Raw genomic sequence first — 19,181 nt, 5'->3', positions numbered from 1 at the left:
AAAAATACAAGATTAAAATTTACAGAATATGTCACGTGATTTTAATATATTTAATTATTGTAAAAAAATATGAAATGAATACCCAAAATCACCAAGTGTAAATAAATGACAAAATACAAATAACAGCTGGAAAAAGATAACATTTTCAACAGATGCAATATTAAATTAATGTTTTTTAAAAATTACAATAAATCATAATTATAAATATAAATTATGACATATTATAATTAGGGATGTGAATCTCATAACTCGCAATCCAATTTGATTCTGATTCTTAAGGTGACGATTTGATTCAGAATGGATTCTTGATTCAAACCGATTCTTGCAATATATCATTTAGGTTTATAAATGTTAATAAAACCCTTTCAAAACAGGCCTGCTGCACATTAAATAAACGTGCATATGGCCTAAAAAATAAAAAATAATTCTTTTTTTGAAAGAGGTCTTAATTCTAAAACATAAATGAATACATTTTTTTCTTGCACCTGTAATTTTGTTAAAAATAACTAACTGAAAGGGAGGCGGTGAAATAGATACACAGAATGGACAAATGTCACAAAATAATGATGTCTTATAATTATCAATTAACTTTATATTAAAATATCACATTGTTGATTTTTAAAGCAACAAATAAAACCAGAACAAAACTGTCTATCTTATGTTACCATTAGTGTTTTTTATAGCACATATGTGCTGATATTTTTGATTGATGACTGTGGTGTTATTAGTGTCATACAGTGTGTAGTTAGTATGTTCCAATAGCAGCAGAAGTGCACTTTTTGGAGAGCTGTATTATTTTCAGTTTTGTGCCCAAGGGACTGATTTTATTTAACACTATATTATTATTTGTACACCTATAGTGATCACAGAGACAGCTTGTTTTTGTGTTCCTGTATATATTTGTTTTTCTGAAAAATCCCACTTAATATACTTTGGGTAACAACAGTCAATATTGTTATTTTTTATTTTTTTTATCGGGGGTAACAGTCAATATCTATCTATTTATTTATTTTATTTTATTCTTATAAAATAAAAGTGAGCTTTTGTTAAACCAAATATTGTGTTTTTTTCCATATACAACAACCTATCTGGATTCGATAAGAGAATCGATAAGGAATCGGTTCGATAAGAGGATTCGATAATGGGCTCGAACTCGATCATTTCTTATCAAACATCATCCCTAGCCTGTACTATATATATATATATATATATATATATATATATATATATATATATATATATATATATATATATATATATATATATATATATATATATATATATATATATATATATATATATATATATATGTACAAGTTGTGAAAATCTGCTGTACAGTATGTGTGCTTGGGTCCTATTTTTAAGAACACTAATACAAAACCTCACAATAATGTCTGATTGAATGCTAAAAACGTCATGACAGACCGCCTGAAAAAAACAGAATGGAATTTTAGATTTTTTTTTACTGAATGAGACATCCAGAATGTACATGAAAATAAAGATTGTGTGATTTACAATATTAACTATGACGGATAAAACACTGAATATCAACAACATATGAACGTCACACACCCTCTCCATCCACATATTTTACAATCAAGCGAAACGCAACAAACACAGCGGGATATGAATGCGAAGGGTAAGAAAAAACCACACCTACAATCTGATATATCACTAATCTTCACAACTTTGTTGCAAAAATCTCCTTCTGCATCTGTCCCCTGACACCCGCATTTCAGGCCGGCCGCTCTGGAAACACTCTGTGGAAACGCTCCCCACCCACACGGCTTGGTGCCTCGTCTGAGCTGCTGTGACTTACATTATTACCATAGTAACTAATTAGGTTACCGTAGTAACTAGTATATCATGCAAAAGCGCAGATTCTAACCATTGAAATACTTTGTATTAGGGATGTCCGATAATATCGGGCTGCCAATATTATCGGCCGATAAATGCCTTAAAATGTAATATCGGAAATGATCTGTATCGGTTTCAAAAAGTAAAATGTATGACTTTTGAAAACGCCGCTGTGTACGCGGACGTAGGGAGAAGTACAGAGCGCCAATAAACCTTATGCCGGCCCAGTCACATAATATCTACGGCTTTTCACACACACAAGTGAAAACTTACTTGATCAACAGCCATACAGGTCACGCTGAGGGTGACCGTATAAACCACTTCAACACTGTTACAAACATGCGCCACACTGTGAACCCACACCAAACAAGAATGACAAACACATTTCGGGAGAACATCCGCACCGTAACACAACAGAAGAAATACCCAGAACCCCTTGCAGCACTAACTCTTCCGGGACGCTATAATATACACCCCCCCCCCCGCTACCCCGCAAATTCCAAGCTGCTGTTTTGAGGCATGTTAAAAAAAAATAATGCACTTTGTGACTTCAATAATAAATATGGCAGTGCCATGTTGGCACTTTTTTGTTCCATAACTTGAGTTGATTTATTTGGGAAAACCTTGTTACATTGTTTAATGCATCACAACAAAATTGATTGATTGATTGATTGAGACTTTTATTAGTAGGTTGCACAGTGAAGTACATATTCCGTACAATTGACCACTAAATGGTAACACCCGAATAAGTTTTTCAACTTGTTTAAGTCGGGGTCCACTTAAATTGATTCATGATACAGATATATACTATCATATATACTATCATCATAATACAGTCATCACACAAGATAATCACATTGAATTATTTACATTATTTACAATCAGGAGTGTGGAGGGGGGGTGGGGTGGGGGGGGGGGGGATATGGACATCAAGTAGTGGACATAGAGAGAGAGAGAGAGAGAGAGAGAGATCAGAAGGCATAAGAAAAAGAAAAAGTATCTGCATTTGATTGTTTACATTTGATTATTAGCAATCCGGGGAGGGTGTTAGTTTAGGGTTGTAGCTGCCTGGAGGTGAACTTTTATTGCGGTTTTGAAGGAGGATAGAGATGCCCTTTCTTTTATACCTGTTGGGAGCGCATTCCACATTGATGTGGCATAGAAAGAGAATGAGTTAAGACCTTTGTTAGTTGGGAATCTGGGTTTAACGTGGTTAGTGGAGCTCCCCCTGGTGTTGTGGTTATGGCGGTCATTTACGTTAAGGAAGTAGTTTGACATGTACTTCGGTATCAGGGAGGTGTAGTGGATTTTATAGACTAGGCTCAGTGCAAGTTGTTTAACTCTGTCCTCCACCTTGAGCCAGCCCACTTTAGAGAAGTGGGTAGGAGTGAGGTGGGATCTGGGGTGGAGGTCTAGAAGTAACCTGACTAGCTTGTTCTGAGATGTTTGGAGTCTAGATTTGAGGGTTTTGGAGGTGCTAGGGTACCAGGAGGTGCATGCGTAATCGAAAAAGGGTTGAACGAGAGTTCCCGCCAGAATCCTCAAGGTGCTTTTGTTGACCAGAGAGGAAATTCTGTAGAGAAATCTCGTTCGTTGGTTAACCTTTTTGATTACCTTGGTTGCCATTTTATCACAGGAAAGGTTAGCCTCTAGAATGGAACCTAGGTAGGTGACCTCATCTTTCCTGGTGATGACACTGTCACCTACTTTTATGGTGAAGTCATTGACTCTCTTAAGTTTGATGTGGGACCCAAACAGGATGGATTCTGTTTTACCCAAGTGGATGGATAGCTTGTTGTCAGCGAGCCAGGTGCAAATTCTACACAGCTCAGCACTGAGGATTTTCTCCACCTGTGACTTGTCCTTGCCGGATACCAGCAGGGCAGAGTCATCCGCAAACAAAAACAATTCACAGTCACATGCCGATGACATGTCGTTTATGTATATTAGGAACAGTAAAGGTCCCAATATACTGCCTTGGGGGACTCCACAGCTCACCGAGGGGGGGGGGGCACGGTGCCGTTCACCTCTACCACCTGCTCCCTCCCCTCCAAGTAAGACTGCATCCAGCTCCAAGAGGTTTTGTTAAATCCGATTGCTCTGAGCTTATCCAACAGTATAGCGTGGTTAACGGTGTCAAAGGCCTTCTGAAGGTCCAGCATGACCATGAGGCATAATAATGTGAAACCGATATATACAGTCGTGGAATGAACACATTATTATGCCTCATTTTGTTGTGATGCGTTAAACAATGTAACAAGGTTTTCCCAAATAAATCAACTCAAGTTATGGAACAAAAAATGCCAACATGGCACTGCCATATTTATTATTGAAGTCACAAAGATTTGGACAATATCGGATATCGGCCAAAAAAAAAGCCATTATCGGACATCTCTACTTTGTATGGTTGAAGACTTCCGGTCATTATAAAACATCACCGCACATCATAATGGCAGCTACACTTTCCATCTTTAAGATGGTGGTACTACAAGAGCCAAGAGCCACTCTGAGGTGGTGAAACAAGCTATAATGGAAATGCTGCATGCATGCTTGTGTGTAGGAGTGTGTGTGTGTGTGTGTGTGTGTGTGTGTGTGTGTGTGTGTGTGTACACATTTTCTATGAGGTGTTACAAGCCAAACACTGACGAAGACAATGCCAATACACACGTGCAAACACAACCCCCCATTCTCTCTCAACACACACACACACACACACACACACACACACACACACACACACACACACACACACACACACACACACACACACACACACACACACACACACACACACACACACACACACACACACACACACACACACACTGCTGTTTCTGCTATGCAGCGGAGGTTGTTGCCAAGGCTCGGAATGAGCGACCTGATTGGTGGAGCGAGCTCATCAGTGTGGGAAGCGGCCGGTCGGATTGGCTGCCGCTCCCGTAAAAAGGAAAGCTCCTCAAGATGCTTTCTCCGTCTCATTATCACAACATGCTGCTCATCCCTTTTAATTAGCTCAGCTTCAAATGACTGCTTCTACACCCCCACCCCCCTTCTGACTTCCATCATGGCAGGCAAGGTAAATAAAAACATGCATGCTTGGAGAAGACAACTACTTCCTGTTTCGTCCAGGGTCAATAATAGACATGGCCTGCTGTGCGAGCGAGGTCACATGGTGCGACCCCCGAGCAACACATGCAGTCACTCAATGACACAATGCAAGGAAAAGGACAGGAAGTTTAAAAAAAAAAAAAAGAAGGCATTGTTAGGGGAAGAAAACATACATAAAAATAATGAGGATTGAAATGAATATGAAGAAAAAGATGCAGTTTTTGGAGTGTGAAAAAGAGTTATGATAAATAGAAAAAAAATGACCAAAAAAAAAGAAACAGGTACAGATATATAAAATAAATTAGGGTTTAGTTGGCAAGTATGGCAAAATGGTTTCATGAATAATGTATTGCAGTCGAATTTGTGTCAAAAATATCCCCAAAGAAACAGCAAAGTAGATGGAAAAAATAGACAAAAACAAGGCAATTAAACAAAAATAAAGGTATTAGCAGGAAACGAATAAGATTTAAAGTAATGTGAAGAACAAGGGCCAGGATTGGTCATGTGCAGAAAAGTTGGGATAAAACCACAAAAAAGGATTAAAAACAAGCTTTAAAAAACTTAAAGGTATCGGCAAAGAAATAAATACGTGGAAATATATTAAATAAATTAAGGTTTATTAGGCACATATGGCAACATCATTTAATGTTATAATGTAGTCATATTTGTGTCAAAAATATTCAATAACAAACATGGAAAAAGCAGCACAAAAAATACAGCAAAGTCGATGAAAAAACAAAAACAAAAACAAGGCCCTGGAAGAAGGAAAACTTAAAGATAATTTAAAATAATATAAAGATAAAGGTTCAGGTTTGGTAATGTTCAGAAAAGTTGGGATAAAACCACAAAAAAAGATGAAAAACTAGCTTAAAAAATAAAAAACTTAAAAGTATTGGCAATAGATAAATATGTGGAAATATATGAAATATATGAAATCAATTAAGGTTTAGTAGGCACATTTGGCAAAATTATTTAATACTGTAGTCAAATTTGTTTTAAAAAATATATTAAAAAAACATAAAAAATCAGCACAAAGAACACAGCAACGTCGAGGAAAAAATCAACAAAAACAAGGTGCTGGAAGAAAGAAAACTTAAAGATATTAGCAGGAAATAAATACATAAAAAATTATCAGATTTAAAATATTATTTTAAAAAAAAGGTCCAGGTTTAGTAATGTGCAGAAAAGTTATGATAAAACCACAAAAATTGATGAAAAACAAGCTTTAAAATGAAAAATAAAAAAATGTAAGGTTTTGGCAATAAATAGGTGTAAATATATAAAATGAATGAAATACATTAAGGTTTAGTAGGCACATATCGCAAAAATATTTAATATTATAATGTAGTCAAATTTGTTTAAAAAAAAAAAGTTAAAAAACATAAAAAAGCAGCACAAAGAATACAGTAAAGTCAAAGAAAAAATTAACAAATGCAAAAATGAACAAAAGCAAAACTCAAGGATACCAGCAGGAAATAAATACATACAAATTAATAACATTTAAAACAATATGAAAAAAAAGGTCCAGGTTTGGTAATGTGCAGAAAAGTTGTGATAAAACCACAAACAAATAATAAATAACAAGCTTTAAAATAAAAAAATAAAAAACGTAAAGGTATTGGCATTAAATAGTTACGTAAAAATATATAAAGTAGATACAATAAATTAAGGTTTAGTAGGCACGTATGGTAAAATGAATTAATACTGTAATGTAGTCAAATTTGTGTCACAAAAATAGACAAATACACAAAAAGGAACAAGAAAAGCAACACAAAGAATACGGCAAAGTACATGAAAAAATGGACAAAAAACAAAGCAACTAAAAACGCAAAAAATAAATGTATTAACAGGAAAAAATTACATAAAAATTAACAAAATTGAAAACAATATGAAGAATAAGGTCCAGGTTTAGTAATGTGCAGAAAAGTTGTGATAAAAGTACAAAAAGTTGACAAAAAAAGAAAGAGAAGGTAAGGGTATTGGCAGCAAATAAGTGCGTGCAAATACACAAGTATGTAAAAATTATGTAATATATGTAATACTAAGCAATATTTTAGAGTTAGGAAATGGACAAACATAGACAGGAAAAAAAGCAAAGTGTAAAGGTACACTGTAAAAAAAACCCTCAGCTCAGTCACCAGAATTTTACCATAATAATAAATTGAGATGCCAGTATTTTTTTTTTTTTAACTAAAAGGTCTACATAAATTTTCCACAGTACATTAGCAGGAAATAAAAACATTAAAAAAATAAATCAAAAGAATAAAATACAAAAAATAAAAATATATCAGAAAACAACTAAAAATAAATGTTATGTTTTTGTATTTATTTATTTTTTTATCTTAGTACCAATGTTCTTATGTTTCATATATAAATTTGCACTAATGGCTTTGCTTGCAATTTCGTTAATAAAATAAATAATAATAAAACAATGACAATAAAGATATATTCTATTCTATTCTATTCTTATACATGGCATATTTCCACTTGTTTATTAAAGTGTTTCTTTTCCCCTTCTCCTATCATAGCAGTTTTTAACACATTAGTTCGTACTCCATTTGTAGAAAAATGAGTGAATACATGAATGAACAGACAATGAGTGACTAAATAATGATCAAATACCTAAATAACAATAAAGTAGTCATGAATAAATACAAACCCCGTTTCCATATGAGTTGGGAAATGGTGTTAGATGTAAATATAAACGGAATACAATGATTTGCAAATCATTTCCAAGCCATATTCAGTTGAATATGCTACAAAGACAACATATTTGATGTTCAAACTCATCAACATTTTTTTGACCATTTACGCTCCGTAATATCATCAAAGGGTTCAGAGAATGTGGAGAAATCACTGCACGTAAGCAGCTAAGCCCGTGACCTTCAGGCGGTACTGCATCAAAAAGCGACATCAGTGTGTAAAGGATATCACCACATGGGCTCAGGAACCGTTAAGAGAACCACTGTCAGTAACTACAGTCGGTCGCTACATCTGTAAGTGCAAGTTAAAACTCCACAATGCAAAGTGAAAGCCATTTATCAACAACACCCGGAAACGCCGCCGGTTTTGGGTTTTGTACAGGAGGGCTGCAGTAGCTGAGGTCAAAGGTTAAACCGAGACTGGAGCACTCATGCAGTGCTATATTAGCATGCAGCTGCAGCAATAAAAAATAATAAGTGGAGTGGAGTCGCCATGTGATGAATGTGCCCCCCCTCCCCCCCCTGCCCCCCGCCAAGCGGCAACCTTATCTTTACTGCCTCCTCCTGGCTTAAAAGGCCAACAAACGACAGTCGCTGTATTTCTGTCAGTCATTTGACAAGCTATTGTACCGCATCAGCTTGTTTATAGGCAACAGGAAGTCAGGTTTAATGATTTCAAAATAAAATCAAGAAAATGCCAGATCTCATCATGTGACACTTCAGGCTCAACTCAGTGTCACTTTTTTTTTTAAAAAAGCAGGACACATCGCCATGGCAACCCACGCTGCAGGCTGAGCAGGCTCCGTGAGAGGTTTATATTATCTGACGAGGGATTGGCTTATCTGTGTCGCTTCAATCTCAAGGCCTTCAGCGAACCTCATAAGATCTGCATGTCACATGTTTGATACCGAGAGTGAAAATGTGAGGGTGTATCGCACCAACAAGGACCACGAACACACCAAATTACAACACTTTGAGGCCTACAGCCGACCTTATAATCGCAACATATTAGTTGCAATAATTGTTTGTCACATTTCCTGGGGCGGGTTATGAAAATAGCGTAGTTTAAAAGGCCTTCGCTCTGCCTTAAATATCAAAATAAACCTGCAAGGCATGCTGGGTAACCCGTCATATCCTTCCCAACACGTTACAATATACTGTATGTATGAAAAAACAAAAACAGATTGGATAATAGAAAAATTGATAATACTTAAATAAGTAACACTAAAATAAATAATAATAATAAATACTGTAATACAAAAATAAGATAACACAAAAATAAATAAAACAAATAATAATAAATACTGTAATACAAAAATACAAAAATAACAAAAAAATAAATAATAAAACAAATAATAATAATAGATACTGTAATACAAAAATAAAATAAATAATACAAAAATAAATAATATTAAAACAAATAATACAAAATACTGTAATACAAAAAATAAATGACACAAAATAAATACTAAAACAAATGATAAGAAATACTGTAATACAAAAATAAAATAAATAACACAAAAAGAAATAATAAAATAAATAATAATAATATATGCTGGAATACAAAAATAAAATAAATAACACAAAAAAATAAATAAAGCCAATAATAATAATAAATACTGGAATACAAAAATAAAATAAATAACACAAAAATAAATAATAATAAAACAAATAATACCAAATACTTTAATTAAAAAAAAAAAAAATGACACAAAAAGAAATACTCAAACAAATAATAAAAATATTGTTCTGCAAAAATAAAATAAATAACACAAAAATAAATAATAAAACAAACAATAAATACTGTAATACAAAAATAAAATAATTAACACGAAAATAAATAATAAAACAAAAAATAATAATAAACACAGTAATACAAAAATAACATAAATAACACAAAAATAAATGATAATAAAACAAATAATAATAATACAAAATACTGTAATACAAAAATAAAATAAATAACACAAAAATAAATGATAATAAAACAAATAATAATAATACAAAATACTGTTATACAAAAAATAAGACACAAAAATAAATATAAAAACAAATGATAAAAAATTCTGTAATACAAAAATAAAATAAATAACACAAAAATAAATAATAAAACAAATAATAATAATATATACTGTAATACAAAAGTAAAATACATAACACAAAAATAAATAATAAAACAAATAATAATAATAAACACAGTAATACAAAAATAAAATAGATAACACACAAATAAATAATAATAAAACAAATAATAATAATACAAAATACTGTAATACAAAAAAATAAATGACACAAAAATAAAAATTAAAACAAGTGATAAAAAATACTTTAATACAAAAATAAAATAAACACAAAAATAAATAATAAAACAAATAATAATAATATATACTGTAATACAAAAAATAATAATAATAAAAAAATAAAAATAAAACAAATAATAATAATAAATATAGTAATACAAAAATAAAATAAATAACTCTAAAATAAATAATAGTAAAACAAATATTACAAAATACTGTAATACAAAACAATAAATGACACAAAAATAAATACTAAAACAAATGATAAAAAATACTGTAATACAAAAATAAAATAAATAACACAAAAATAAATAATAAAACAAATAATAATAATATATACTGTAACACAAAAATAAATAATAAAACAGATAATAATAATAAATACAGTAATACAAAAATAAAATAAATAACCCAAAAATAAATAATAATAAAACAAATAACAATAATAGAAAATACTGTAATACAAAAAAATAAATGACACACAAATAAATACTAAAACAAATGATAAAAAATACTGTAATACAAAAATAAATAACACAAAAATAAATAATAATAATAATAAAACAAATAATAATAATAATAAAACAAATAATAATAATAAATACTATAATACAAAATGTAAATAAATAACACAAAAAGAAATAATAATAATAAAACAAATAATAATAATACAAAATACTGTAATACAAAAAATAAATTACACGAAAATAAAAAATAATGAAACAAATAATAAAAAATACCTCATTGCAGGGCCAACACAGATAGACAGACAACATTCACACTCACATTCACACACGAGGGCCAATTTAGTGTTGCCAATCAACCTATCCCCAGGTGCGTGGGAGGAAGCCGGAGTACCCGGAGGAAACCCACGCAGTCACGGGGAGAACATGCAAACTCCACACAGAAAGATCCCGAGCACAGGAGTGAACCCAGGACCTTCGTATTGTGAGGCAGACGCACTAACCCCTGGTCCACCGTGCTGACATCAGAACCCATGTTTGTTTGAAGTATGTCTTATTGTAGTTTTTACTGAAAACAATAATAAATCAGTTCAGAACATCCATTCATCCATTTTCTACAGCGCTTATCCTCACTAAGTTTGCGGTTAAGCTGGAGCCTATCCCAGCAGGCCATGTTGACAAGCGTTTCAATTTGTCATTAGGAATACAAATCATTGCTGGTGCATTTCACTCCACTCCTAAGCTCACCTTATCGTGGTCGTTGTTGTCCAGGGGATTCTATGCCCCCCGGTAGGGTCTCCCAAGACAAACAGGTCCTAGGTGAGGCACCTCGAAGACCTCTATGAATAGACAGTATGGATGGATGGATGGTGCATTTCTAACATTGTTTTATTGTCAACAAAAGTGCCTAAAATAACATTATTGTTATGAAAAAATAAATACAGCATATATTTGCCTCCACAATCAATTACACAACGTCTCTATCAGGCCCGACATTTTTCTCCAGGCGATGGCTTTGTCTCCATTTAAATTGTTTCAAAAAGATGTTTTAGTCACAGTTGGCGTTCCAATCATTTGAGCCAATCAAATGCAGGAAGAAAGTGTGGAAAAGGAAAAGGCCACTGGCAGACTTCTTGTAGTTTCTTGTTGTTTTTTTTGTTGTGTAATAGAAGAAGTTGTGCACAAACTGCAAACCATTGCTGACTCTTCATTGCTGCTGCCGTTACCATGGTAACAGTGCAGCGGCACTACGGGGAAAATATGAGAAAGCTTTCACAAAATTGAATACCATTCACAATTAATAATAGCTATTACTAGTGATACTAAATAGTATTAATACTATTGTAATACTATGGATTCCTTAAACATAAGACAATAAATAATGAAATATACACAAATTAGTAGGAATTATTAATACAATTTGGTTGCAATGTATTCCAGCACGATATCATTTAAAAATGAATGGAAATACTACTACTAATTATAATTGTTATTATTATTATTACTGTTATTATCATAATATATATGAAACATTTGGTTGTGACCCAACTGGATATCATTCAAGATAAATTAAGATATTATATACTAAAATATTAATAATACTAAATACAGTATTACTACATAATATTACAAACAATACTAATGTGGATTCCTCCGACATATAACAAAAATAAGGACAATTACACAAATTATTAATCGTATTAATAATATAACCATTAAAGAAAATAGAAGAATGCATATGAGAATACATTGGGTTGTATATTTGTGACAAAAAGATTTAAATAACAATAATAAAAACAATTATTTAAAAACAAATTTTTAAAATTATATTACAAATACTATGAATAAAAATACTAATATTGATTCCTTAATCATACAACACAAAATAAGGAAATGTACACGGAAAATATAGACAGTATAAATACGGAAAAGAAATCTGATAATAAAAATTCTAAATTAGCGTTGTATTGTAACACAAAAGGATATTATTCATTATAATTGAAAATACTACTACTACTAATATTAATACTAAATACAGTATTGATACTTATTACAAATAATACAAAAATACTAATGTGGATTTTCTAAGATATTTGATAAAAATAAGGAAAACCACACAGAATAATAGTAATAACAAATTAATAAATATGAAAAAAATGGGTTAATTAAACATGATTCACAAACAAATATATTAAAATAATACTAATTTCTACAAAATATTATAAAAAATATTAATACTGATTTTTTAACTGTATGACAAAAATAAGGAAAAAATATATAATATTAGTATGAAAAGGAAATCTGATAATTAAAAAATGAGAAATGTGGGTTGTATATCGTAACTCAAAATCAAAGACTAAATGAATACAAAATAAATGAAACAATCATACAAATGACATCATTGATGTGGATTCCTAAAAATCCCCCACTTAGCAACGACAACAGGCACGAGAGTTCACCGGTGTGACATAGCCTCAGCCACGAGACGTTTAGGTGCACTCCGTGACATTGAGCGCTCCAAGAAAGTCTCTATGACAACAAGACGCTGCACAGAAAGGTGGCGCCGTACGAGGATGGATTGCAGAACACTTTTGCATATTCCCACACAATAGACGTCATGTCAATGCGATGCACGCTCACCCCCTTTCATCCATTAACCTGCGGACAGGACAGGTGGCCCCCCGCTATCCATGCTCACTAATTAGTCTTTAGCTTCACTTTCATGCCCCATCTTGTTATTCACCGCCACCACTTCTTTGCCCTTTGCAAACAGCAAAATCATTCCTTCCCGCGCTGTGATTTACAGTTATTGCCCGAGTAATGCAGAGCTGAAAATGGGCGCGGGGAGGAAGCGAGGAGAGTCGGGGCTCTGCGGCTCATCTCCACTTCCTGCATATGAAAGTCATAACTCACATTGTCCACGCCTCAACACCCAGGCCGGAGAAAATGAACACATCATCACGACACAAACGTAATAAGTATCGAATGAAGAAGAGGGTATTGCAAATATCCTGCAACCATAACAATCGTCATCCGTATTTGAGTGTGTTTTGGAGCACTTCCTGTTTGCTCTGCACGAGCGCACCCGAAGGTCATGCCGACAAAGCCTTGAGATGCAGAGGGTTTGAGTCCAAACATATTAAAAGTGCTGGAAAAAGACTGGCGTTTGCTGATGAGAATGAGAAATGTCGGAAATTTCCGCAAAGAGATAAATATGTGTTCACGGATTCTGATAGGATATGATTAGAGATGTCCGATAATATCGGCCGATATATGCGTTAAAGGCCTACTGAAAGCCACTACTAGCGACCACGCAGTCTGATAGTTTATACATCAATGATGACATCTTAACATTGCAACACATGCCAATACGGCCGGGTTAACTTATAAAGTGACATTTTAAATTTCCCGCTAAACTTCCGGTTCGAAACGCCTCTGAGGGTTGACGTATGCGCGTGACGTCAATCATTGAAACGGAAGTATTCGGACACCATTGAAGCCAATACGAAATAGCTCTGTTTTCATGTCATAATTCCACAGTATTCTGGACATCTGTGTTGGTGAATCTGGTGCAATTTGTTCATTGCATTATGGAGAAAGAAGCTGAGCAAGCAAAGAAGAAAGTTGTCGGTGCGAAGCGTCTATTTTGCGAGGGAAGTCAGCAACAACACGTACACAGCCGGCGCTTCTTTGTTTACATTCCCGAAAGATGCAGTCAAGATGGAAGAACTCGGACAACAGAGACTCTTACCAGGAGGACTTTGATTTGGATACACAGTTGCGATACCGTGAGTACACAGCTGCGCTTCCAAACATTTGATCGCTTGCTATAACTAGCTCGAGCTAGTAGCTAGGAGCTAGGAGCTAGCATTAGGATTAATTTGTGGCATATTAAATATAAGCCTGGTTGTGTTGTGGCTAATAGAGTATATATATGTCTTGTGTTTATTTACTGTTGTAGTCATTCCCAGCTGAATATCAGGTCCCACCCGCGCGCTTCCAAACATTTGATCACTTGCCCGTACGTGCGTGTCATGTACGTAACTTTGGTTAAATATATAAGCTTTATGAACCTTGGGTTAGTTGAACGGTTGTTTGGGCTGAGTGAGTGTGTGTGTTGTGCAGGTGTTTGAATTGTATTGGCGGGTTATATATACGGGATCCCGTCCATATTACCCGCTCGAGCTATAACTAGCTCGAGCTAGTAGCTAGTAGCTAGGAGCTAGCATAACAAACACCTAGGTGTTTTTATGCGGGATTAATTTGTGGCATATTAAATATAAGCCTGGTTGTGTTGTGGCTAATAGAGTATATATATGTCTTGTGTTTATTTACTGTTGTAGTCATTCCCAGCTGAATATCAGGTCCCACCCGCCTCTCACAGCATCTTCAACTCCCCACTAGTCCTTTACTTGCACTTTCCTCATTTAAAAATCTTTCATCCTCGCTCAAATTAATGGGGAAATCGTCGCTTTCTCGGTCGGAATCTCTCTCACTTCATGCGGCCATCATTGTAAACAATAGGGAACTTTGCGTATATGTTCAACTGACTACGTCACGCTACTTCCGGTAGGTGCAAGCCTTTTTTTATCAGATACCAAAAGTTGCGATCTTTATCGTCGTTGTTCTATACTAAATCCTTTCAGCAAAAATATGGCAATATCGCGAAATGATCAAGTATGACACATAGAATAGATCTGCTATCCCCGTTTAAATAAAAAAAATTCATTTCAGTAGGCCTTTAAAATGTAATATCGGAAATTATCGGTATCGTTTTTTTTTTTATTATCGGTATCTGTTTTTTTATTTTTTATTTTTTTATTAAATCAACATAAAAAACACAAGATACACTTACAATTAGTGCACCAACCCAAAAAAACTCCCTCCCCCATTTACACTCATTCACACAAAAGGGTTGTTTCTTTCTGTTATTAATATTCTGCTTCCTACATTATATATCAATATATATCAATACAGTCTGCAAGGGATACAGTCCGTAAGCACACATGATTGTGCGTGCTGCTGCTCCACTAATAGTACTAACCTTTAACAGTTAATTTTACTCATTTTCATTCATTACTAGTTTCTATCTAACTGTTTTTATATTGTTGTACTTTCTTTTTTATTCAAGAAAATGTTTTTAATTTATTTATCTTATTTTACAAATTTTAAAAAAAAGTACCTTATCTTCACCATACCTGGTTGTCCAAATTAGGCATAATAATGTGTTAATTCCACCACTGCATATATCGGTTGATATCGGTATCGGTTGATATCGGTATCGGTAATTAAAGAGTTGGACAATATCGGAATATCGGATATCGGCAAAAAGCCATTATCGGACATCCCTAGATATGATTACTGTGTCGCATCAATTGTTGTTGCAACTTTAAACATTAGGTTGTACGTTTGTATTATTATAGATGGCACATTTTGTCGGAATAATTGTATAGAAGTTATCACAAAACTTTGTGTTACATTGAGTTCAGCTCGCCCTGCGAGAGGACAAAAAGCTGTCTTTGATCTTACCAATCAAAAGTAGGGATGTCCGATAATGGCTTTTTGCCGATATCCGATATTCCGATATTGTGCAACTCTTTAATTACCGATATCAACCGATACCGATATATACAGTCGTGGAATTAACACATTATTATGCCTAATTTGGACAACCAGGTATGGTGAAGATAAGGTCCTTTTTAAAAATAATGATAAAATAAAATAAGATAAATAAATTAAAAACATTTTCTTGAATTAAAAAGAAAGTAAAACAATATAAAAACAGTTAGAAACTAGTAATGAATGAAAATGAGTCAAATGAAGTGTTAAAGGTTAGTACTATTAGTGGAGCAGCAGCACGCACAATCATGTGTGCTTACGGACTGTATCCCTTGCAGACTGTATTGATATATATTGATATATAATGTAGGAAGCAGAATATTAATAACAGAAAGAAACAACCCTTTTGTGTGAATGAGTGTAAATGGTGGAGGGAGGTTTTTTGGGTTGGTGCACTAATTGTAAGTGTATCTTGGGTTTTTTATGTGGATTTAATTAAAAATAAAAAAATAAAAAAAATAAAAATAAACAATACCGATAATAAAAAAACCGATACCGATAATTTCCGATATTAAATTTTGAAGCATTTATCGGCCGATAATATCGGCAGGCCGGTATTATCGGACATCTCTAATCAAAAGGCTTGTAAAACTCCACTGTGTACAATGGGAAGCGACATGAAGGCGTCGGTTTCTTTCTTCTATTGTAATCCACAGGAAGATTTTGTCTTGCCCCGAGATCTACAAAGCGGAGAGGAAGCAGGACCAGACTCCCCTCCAGGCACCTTTTCTTTGAACTCTTTTACGACCTTTTTTTTTTAAAACTGTTTTTAATCAAAGGCGACGGCTGTTTACGACCCCCCTCCCTTAGAAACAGCTGTTGCCATGTAATCAGGGAAAGTCCAAATAAAAGATACATTAAATGATAAATAAATGATAAATGGGTTATACTTGTATAGCGCTTTTCTACCTTCAAGGAACTCAAAACCCTTTGACACTATTTCCACATTCATCCATTCACACACACACTGATGGCGGGAGCTGCCATGCAAGGCCCTAACCATGACCCGTCAGGAGCAAGGGTGAAGTGTCTTGCTCAAGGACACAACGGACGTGACGAGGTTGGTAGAAGGTGGGGATTGAACCAGGAACCAGGAACCCTCAGGCCACACCGTCCCCAAAAGAGGCGTACAATCTTTGGTCAGAGCGTGGGACGACACTGTGCACTGTACAAGGGTACGGTGTCTACGCGTTTCTCCTCAATTGAGCCGAATTGAATTCTGTCTCTGTTTGATTCCTTGCTTCTTGTCTTGTTTTAATAGATGTCATCAGTGTTTGAACCTGACACATTTACTGCTATGTAACATTTTGATAATATATACAGTGCATCCGGAAAGTATTCGCAGCTTTTCACTTGTTCATCCTGGATGAAAACCATATATATATATATATATATATATATATATATATATATATATATATATATATATATATATATATATATATATATATATATATATATATATATATATATATATATATATATGTATGTGTGGGAAAAAATCACAAGACTATTTCATCTCTACAGGCCTGTTTCATGAGGGGTTTCCTCAATCCTCAGGAGATTTGAAATTGAAATTTGAGATTGGATTTGAAAAATCTCCTGAGGATTGAGGAAACCCCTCATGAAACAGGCCTGTAGAGATGAAATAGTCTTGTGATTTTTTCCCACACATACATATTACGCTGTACCACGGTATCGAGCACTATTTTTTGGATAATCTAATTAAGACATATATATATATATATATATATATATATATATATATATATATATATATATATATAAATATACATATATATATATATATATATAAATATACATATATATATATCAATATACATATATATATATATATATATATATATATATACATATATACATATATACATACATACATATATATATATATATATATATATATATATATATATATATATATATATATATATATATATATATATATATATATATATATATATATATATACACGTATATACACACACACACACATACATACAGTATATATGCGTATATACATATATATCTGCTTGGACACCTACGTTACCAGAGGACTAAGGGAGAACGAGGGAATATGAATTGTGGAAGATGACCTTTGAAAAGCTGAGAGTTGCAACACTAATAATAACAAACAAACACAAAATAACAGATCCAAAACATAAATAACTAAAATTGGGACCCATGGCCCATTTTGTACTGGATTTCTGAGCCCTGCTTTCTTGTGCTAAGAGAGATGATACCATAAAGGGTAAATGGGTTATACTTGTATAGCGCTTTTCTACCTTCAAGGTACTCAAAGAGTGGTAATGCACTTTAAACAACATATTTTCATCTATATCAGGGGTTCTTAAACATTTGTACCTCTCTTTTCCACTACAGAGGGGCCCACTGAAATATTAACACTAATTTAGTAACCTTACTCTTGATATGAATCATATCCAATAATTATATCTAAGCTCCTTACAGTTTGACAGGGTAATCTTGTCAAATGATGTGAAAGCACGTGTTAGTCACAGAGATTATCGAGGCTTAGGTCAGGCTGATTACAGAAATAAATAGCGATCAAACATACTGCAAAAAAAGGGACTCCAAAAAATAGATAAAATAAATAAATAATGTTTCGTAAATAAACTGTCAATAAAATGAAAATACAGCTTCACAATTTTAGTCATAATAGTAGCCAATGTTTACCTTGCGAGAAGTGTCAAAATGGCTGCTGGGCGACTGTTGCTAGGCAGGATTCATGTAAGGCTCTTTCTTCCCAACACGTTACAATATATGGATGGAAAAAAAACCCAGATTGAATAATAGAAAAATAGATAATACTTAAATAAGTAACACAAAAATAAATAATAAATACTGTAATACAAAAATAAAATAACACAAAAATAAATAATAAAACAAATAATAATACATACTGTAATACAAAAAAATAACACAAAATTAAATAATAAAACAAATAATAATAATAAATACTGTAATACAAAAATAAAATAAATAACACTCAAATAAATAATAATAAAACAAATGATACAAAATACTGTAATACAAAAAAATAAGACACAAAAATAAATACTGAAACAAATGATAAGAAATACTGTAATACAAAA

This window comes from Entelurus aequoreus, linkage group LG12 (assembly GCF_033978785.1).
Source record: "Entelurus aequoreus isolate RoL-2023_Sb linkage group LG12, RoL_Eaeq_v1.1, whole genome shotgun sequence".
NCBI lineage: Eukaryota > Metazoa > Chordata > Actinopteri > Syngnathiformes > Syngnathidae > Entelurus > Entelurus aequoreus.
Note: the sequence above shows the minus strand (reverse complement) of the source record.